We start from the raw sequence: 8,008 nt of genomic DNA, 5'->3' as shown, positions 1-8,008 counted from the left end.
CTGACTTGCTCCATATGTATGGAAGTGAATATTCCTCAAAAATCTATTTGAAATGTATTAACAGAAATGCTTTTTCATTTTCAGATTGAACTGCATTTTTTGACTCATAAATAAAAATTAATGATCAATCATCCAAACTGCATTTTAATTTTCTTATACAAGACTGCTTATTCTGTGCCTTAACTAAAATTAAAATTAAAATGACGTTTAGGTTTTAATTTTCAAAAGATGCCCCAGCAAATAGTGACCAAAAAGTCACAGCAGATGTGAAAGAGGGCCAAATGGTGGGGTAGAGGGGATCATCTCATCTCACCGAAAACACAAGCATGGTTGTTATAAAGTGTCTCTGTACTGTTGATTTGTTCTAAATTCATGGAGTTTAGCCATGGAGCCGTGGAGTTGGAGGAAAACTAAAGAATCGAAACAACAGGATTGTAACAGAAAATAAACAAAGAGAGCAGGAGGTACATTAACATTAACTGTATTCAGCTGTAAACCAGATCCAGTGTTCAGTATTTGCTTCTCTATCAGTTGGTACGCTGCAAAATTATTTGGCCCTTGCCAAGATTTAAAATGTTATTTTAAGACATGACAGATGATTTGGCTTGTTTTAAAAGTCATTTGTTTATTTTTTGTCCTTGATTTTACGGTTTAATCTTAAATTGAGATTGTAAAATCTTATTTCAAGATTCCTTACTAGGTAAAATGTACTTGCTGTATGGAGAGATACTAGTTTAAATCATTTCCTCTCACATTTAGTGTTTATATCTCACATTTGGGCTGCCGTTGTGTGCAGAGTTGAGACAAAACTTTTCCACTGGTGGAAACAATAGAGATGATTGTAATAATAATAATAATAATAAACATCATCATCATCATCATCATCATCATCATCATCATATCAAAATATGTTCATCTGTTTTGCCCCATTAATAACAATGCTCACAAAATACCTGGACAAAGTATCTAACTAGTCGAGCTCATAAGAAACAAAACAAAAAAATAACGATAAAGGTCTCATGAAGCGAGACATTAAAACAGAGAAACAGTAAAACAGAACAAGAACGTGTGTTAGTAGTCTGACAATGAATTCAACAGAATCGATGAGACTTATTCCTTCATTGGGAAAGCTGAGATCATCACCACCACGAAATAAGAACAAACTCTGAACCAACAGGAAGGAAACGAAATCTAAACTAATCCAACCAAAGCTCAGGTTGGTCTGCGCAGTAATGTGATCAATAAGCTGCTGTTCTTAGATGACCTCTGACCTCGATCGATGTGACGGAGCGTCTCTGTGTCCATTAGCATGTCAGAGGAAACTTAATCACACACACACACCTCATTAATCCTCCGAGTCTCACTATATTGAAGACCAGTATTATCATCCGTCACACCAGCCTGAGAGGTTCTGAGCTCTGCAGCAGCAGACGTGGTTCCACAGCCAGAGTCTGAACAACGTCACAGTAAAACACCGGAAACACCATGATGGGTAGAGGAATGAGTTCACCTCGCTCTTTCTGACTGCTTCTCTGGAAGACATGTCTGAGGATGAACCCCCCTGGGAGCCACAATGTCATGTTTTATTGTGTCTGCATCACCGTTCGTTTTACTCACCATCAAACTGTTTGAATCTGACTTTGAGGATCGGATAAATAAACTGTTGTCTCACACATGAGTCGAGACAAATCATTTCAAACTGATCTGGAGTTTCAGTCTGCCTCCATACATTGCTGCTGTCACTCTAAAACATCCACAAGAGGTCGCCGTGGGTCTTATCTTCTGAAATAAACAGCGCTGGACCCTGCTGCTGCAGCCCGGCTGTCGTGACGCCTGGTGGTACATTTCTTAGGTTGGCTCTTCAGTATTGTTCCATTTCAGCCAATGTTAACTTCATTTAGATCCAGTGCGTTTATAAACTACATTTCAACAATTTTAGATTGAGAGAGGCCTCTGTGATGCAAGTTTTTGTACTTTTAAACAGCCAGTGAACAGAGAGCACTTATTAAGACTCTTTTATTAACATACTTGTAAACAAATACAAGCAGGTGCTTCATTAGTCCGTTTTAGAAAATAAATGTGTTTTGGGGAGGGTTTACTGGAAATGACAATTAGTCTGAGTTTAGGGAAAACAAAAGGTGTATCACGTACATTTTCAGACAAAATATCAGACCATCTTTCACAGCATTTTAGAATTCTTCATAAAGAAACAAGTGCAAAATAAACTGTGTGCTTTTTTTAAGCTCTTAGATTTTCAGTCATAAATAAATATGGTCATATCTAAACATTTAGAAACATTAACAAACCTGGACACATTTGATAAAGCCTATACACATTTCTGTTTGTGTGCATTTAAAAATAACTATGATGGAGACAGTTGAACCTGACCTGCAGCTTTTCAGCCCAAATTTCTTATTTCAAAAGAGTAAATAAGAAGAGATGTGACAGAGTTAATAATCACAGACTCACCGCTTGTTCAACAGAACTGTTGATGTTCTGCAGTAGAACCGAGGCTGGAGGAGCCGCAGCGGAGGGACCAAAGAGTTGCTGACCCCTGGTCTAGTAGAAACACCAGAGAACAAACCAGAACTGACATTAAGCCAATCACTGAGCAGGTCTGGTGATGCACTAAGTCTCAGACATGAAATGAGGCTGTTTGGTTTAGTTTGATGTCACTCACTCATAGTGCTGATCAGTAATTGGTGAGCTCGCTAATAAGCCCCGCCTCCTCGGGGCGGCTCTCATGTCGCCCCAGGTTGATCACAGGCACTACTGGAGAGAGAAATCCTCTCTTGAATACATGATGAGGTGAGTCCAGATGAACCAGTTAAACAGCCACATGAGCATTAACGTGTCTGGTTGGTCCAACACGAGGAAATCCATCAAGGCAGAGGAACACTGGGGTGTGGAACAACCAATCATTTTGGCTGGGATGAGATAGTCAGCATGTTCATTCATTGATGATTCAAAATGCAAAAAAAAAAAATCTTTTACTATTTCTTTACATTATTGGTAGGTCATTACATTATTGGATCTATTACACTCAGAAAGTCCAGGATTATGACACCATTGGTTTGTTCAACTATTCCTGGCCAACATTTCTTCTCAGGACTTTTATATTTATTAGCATTTTTATGTTTTTAGTTTTTAATGACAGCAGGTGTGTCTGTATGTTTTACTTCATCATGTCAGAGCTCATCCGTAGCACTTTTAAAGTGCCAAAACCAAGCTTTACTTTATTGACGGAAGTGTTTTATGTCCAGTTATGTCCCTTGTGTATCTGTGTGTCTCGGGCTGATGTTTCCTTCACGTCTATCGACTCGGTGGATTCATCTTTATTTCAGCTGCTTCACCCCACTGGCTCAACATGGAGTATTTTTTCAGAGTTTGGTGTGTTTTTTTAAACTGTATGAGAGTAGAAATTGATAAAAGCTGCATTTTTCTGAGCTCACAGTGATAAATGATCACGCTGAGCACTTTAACTGAAACGTCTCACACCTGGACAGGTGAGCAGTCCATCGCAGAACAGAAATAACAAACAGATGGTTTGGGGGCTTTTTTTTGTTTTTTTCTGCTGTCGTGTGATGCCTGGGTAGTGCAGGTACCTCATTGCAGAGCCGGACTAATTAAGCGAAGCTCTGCAGGGACAGATGAAGGTAGCGGCGAGCCTCTGGCTCCAGCCGTCTGGGCCCAGTGAACATCACTTCACTGTGTGCACAGCGCTTTCACGTGGAACTACGGGACAAACTGGGAACCCTTCGCTGTTTTGTAGGCCAGCGCTGGTGCTTCCCATGGGAACCGTTCCTGAGGTCAGAGTACACAGTATGGTGAAGTAACGCAGCTCGCCAATTATCCCTACAACTATATTCCCAGGATGTTCCTGCTCTTTCTAATCCGCCATGTTTCCATCCTCATTGATTTTCTCACAGCCGCTGAATACCAGAACGTGCTGATTGTGATATTACCTCCACATTTCAGGCTGCTAATAAACCAGTACAGCTGCTGACGGCGCTCCAGCGCCAGGGTGCAGACTGCGGCCGAGACGCCACTGCAGTGCTAAATGAAGATCCTTCCTCTTACCGAGCTCCGGGGAGCCGTCGTGTTTTGGAAGGAACAGCCATGAATGACTATGATGCAACAACAACAACAACAACAACAATATGAGATCATCATGAGGCCGACAACACAAAGACATTGACACTCCGAGCTTTGGTCACTGGTGATTTACAGGGAAGTTTTACAATCACTGAAGTTTCAATGACTCTGAAAAGAGATAGTAGTGAAACCTCTCTCTCTCTCTCTCTCCTCTCTCTCTCTCTCTCTCCCTCTCTCTCTCTCCTCTCTCTCTCTCTCTCTCTCTCTCTCTCTCTCTCCTCTCTCTCTCTCTCTCTCCTCTCTCTCTCTCTCTCTCTCTCTCCTCCTCTCTCTCTCTCTCCTCTCTCTCTCTCTCTCTCTCTCTCTCTCTCTCTCTCTCTCTCTCTCTCTCTCTCTCATCTCTCTCTCTCTCTCTCCTCTCTCTCTCTCTCTCTCTCTCTCTCTCTCTCTCTCTGAACCTTTATATTTATATTTTTGTTTCTACCCTCTTGTATTGAACCTCAGCCTTGAGATAAACACTGGAGCTGATCAGCTGTGTGTGTGTGTGTGTGTGTGTGTGTGTGTGTGTGTGTGTGTGTGTGTGTGTGTGTGTGTGTGTTGTGTGTGTGTGTGTGTGTGTGTGTGTGTGTGTGTGTGTGGCCTGTGGGAGCAGCTGACGTCTCCCTGTGGCCTGATTGTTTTTGAATAGCCGCTACCTTCCTATTGGGGTAGAATAACAAGCAGCAAAGCGTGCAGGGACTTCTTAGTCAGCAGAAAACCGTAATGCATAGCAACCAGACCGCAATAGTAACAGTGAGGAGAAGTCGCAATGTAAGAGGGAGAAAAGGAATCAGTTAGACATCAGGCAGGTCCTTTTATCCACGCCGCCACCTGTTGAAACCTGCCTGTAGTGCTGTAGGACTGTAAATAAATAAAAGAAAGTCATGATTTCTTGTGAAAAATGACAGAACATAATGCATTGTGTGAGAAGACGACACCCTGAAAGCTTTTAAATTCTCCACTAATCACTCTGGTCCGAGAAGCACTCAACCACTTAATCAGCCACCGCTGGCCAACATTACAGTATGAAAGCGATTATGCCTTTCAGTGTTATATTTTACCATGAAAATAATTAAATTAACATGGAATATGGTGTCATGAGCTCTTTAATCAACCACTGTGGCATTTTCACTTATCAGTTGTAATAAACATTACAGACTGATAACAATGAATTCTCCAACTTCCTCCAAGATTATATTGGATCAACAAGTGGGTCCCTCCTCTGAACTCTAATGCAGACGGTCTGCGTGCTTCACTGTTCAGCTTCTTAAAAGGTGGAAATCACAGGAACGTGGAAACAAAATGTTTCTACAGGAGAGAAGCTGTTCAGCTCTGAGTGTGTGTGTGTGTGTGTGTGTGTGTGTGTGTGTGTGTGTGTGTGTGTGTGTGTGTGTGTGTGTGTGTGTGTGTGTGTGTGTGTGTGTGTGTGTGTGTGTGTGTGTGTATTAAAACTGCCCCCGTCAGCAGGCTTTTTCATTCTAAGGAGGTGTGATTGTGGTTTCTTGCTGTGGTGAAGAGAACGAGGCAGGGAGCAGAGAGGAGCATGTATGGATTTTACCTGAATGAATTATAGATTAATCCCAGCATGCAAATGTCCCGGGGCGCCGCTCGGTAAATCCTCAGCAGATTGATGCCTGCGTGTGACCTGAGGGCCGTTGCTTTGTTGTTAGTCATGGGCTCAGTGGAGCAGGTCGCTCTGTGTGTAACCCGGCCTCACACACACACACACACACACACACACACACACACACACACACACACACACACACACACACACACACACACACACACACACACACACACACACACACACACACACACACACACACACACACAAACCTATACATTTTAATACACTATCTCATCTATTATTCATATCAATATCATAACATTTACACAATCTATATCAACCCCCCCCCCCCCCCCCCAGCTCCCCCTCATGAGCAGAATCAGCGTTCCTCTCGTGTGTGTGTGTGTGTGTGTGTGTGTGTGTGTGTGTGTGTGTGTGTGTGTGTGTGTGTGTCTAGGGGGCCATGATGACTGCAGGAGGCTCCAGCAGCCTGAGCTGCAGCTCTAGAGCCACAGCGCCACCTGCTGGTCATCCCCGGGGAGACAGCAGAGCGTCTGGGTGTGTCTGCTCAGGTCAGGAGGGGTTTCATCATCTGAGGAGGACGACTGATCATTTTCTCCTCTTGCCTTGAGGCGCTGCTGCAGAATAAAGCCTCACTAAACGCTCCAATAAATACACCTTCCCGGACTTTTATGTAATTGCCGCTTGCTGTGAAACAATTTATCCTCGTCAGACTATTAAAACAAACACTTAAAATGAAGTGAGAACTGCCGGCAGATATTTCTCTGCGAGATTTTAATTGATCCAAAAGTAGAAGAGTTGAGAATGTCACTGTAAAACTCTCTCATCATCTTCTAGTTACCTATTTATCATACTCTATTAATTTACTGGGGCGTCACACACATTTTATTTTAGGGGCCACACAGTTTATCTCAAAGGAGCCAAACCAGCAACATTATAACAGAGAAATTGTTGTCATTCATTTCTACACAAAAGTCTATGAAACACCCAGAATTACACTTAAAATGTGTAATTGGAACAGCTAAACTAAAGCCAGGCACTGATGAGTCTGTCCTGCTCTATGGAAGTGAATGTGGCTCAAAAATCTATTTGAAATGTATTAACAGAAATGCTTTTTCATTTTCAGATTAAACTGCATTTTTGATTCATAAATAAAAATGAATTATCAATCATTCAAACTGCATTTTAATTTTATTTGACAATACTGCTTATTCTGTGACTAAATGAAAATGAAAAAGAAAATGATTAAGATTTAATTTTCAAAAGACACTCCAGCAAATAGTGACCAAAATTCATTTTGAATTGTCAAATTTGAAAATCAAAATTCATTAGCAGAAATACTTTTTCATGTCAAGGATATAGCTGCATTATCTGACTCATAAATTAAATTAATAATAGTTTATTCAAGCTGCATTTTCATTTCCTTATCCAGGTTTGCACATTTTATGGCAGAACTCAAAAGAAAACCTAAAGAGGGAATTACTTTTTTCCTTTCATGTCCGACCTGCAAAAAAAGGATCAAAATTCAATTCGACTTCGCATTTCCAAGCGGCGCAGGAGAGTGACGTCAGAGGACTCTCTACTGCTTGATTGTGCTGCGCATCTAATACACCAGGGGGCGCTGTGCATATGAGCTTGAGCAAGAGACGAGACATGAGGGGCAGAGTAGCTGTTTAGTTACTGAATGACGAGAATCAGTTTAATAAAAAGACGTGTTCACAGAATTGTTCAATGCTTGTTTGACTTGTTTGGGAGGAGCCCCGACTGTGTACCACCGCACGTTCAGCCACCGCAGTGCGTTTAGTGGCCGCGGTATGTTCAACAACCACCGTACCTTCGACAGACGCGGTGCGTTCAACAACCACCGTACCTTCAACGGCCGCGGTACGTTCAACAACCACCGTACCTTCATTGACTGCACAACCTCACAGTCCGTGAGCAGATCACTGAAGCACGGTTCCCTCGCTATGAGAATCTGACAATACGCCTCTGCCACACTGTCTTCTCACTTTCCTGGTTTCACCGTTCAGATGCGAGGCGGTCAGAGGAAGGAGACGGCGACTGACGTCACTTAAACATAATTTTCATTTTCATTTTAGTTAAGGCGCAGAATTAGCAGTCTTGTATAAGAAAATTTAAATGCAGTTTGGATGATTGATCATTAATTTGTATTTATGACTCAAAAAATACAGTTCAATCTGAAAATGAAAAAGCATTTCTGTTAAAACATTTCAAATTGATTTTTGAGCCATATTCACTCATAATACATTAGTTATGATATTG

The sequence above is a fragment of the Lipophrys pholis genome, assembly GCF_963383615.2.
Source record: "Lipophrys pholis genome assembly, chromosome: 3".
Lineage (NCBI taxonomy): Eukaryota > Metazoa > Chordata > Actinopteri > Blenniiformes > Blenniidae > Lipophrys > Lipophrys pholis.
Note: the sequence above shows the minus strand (reverse complement) of the source record.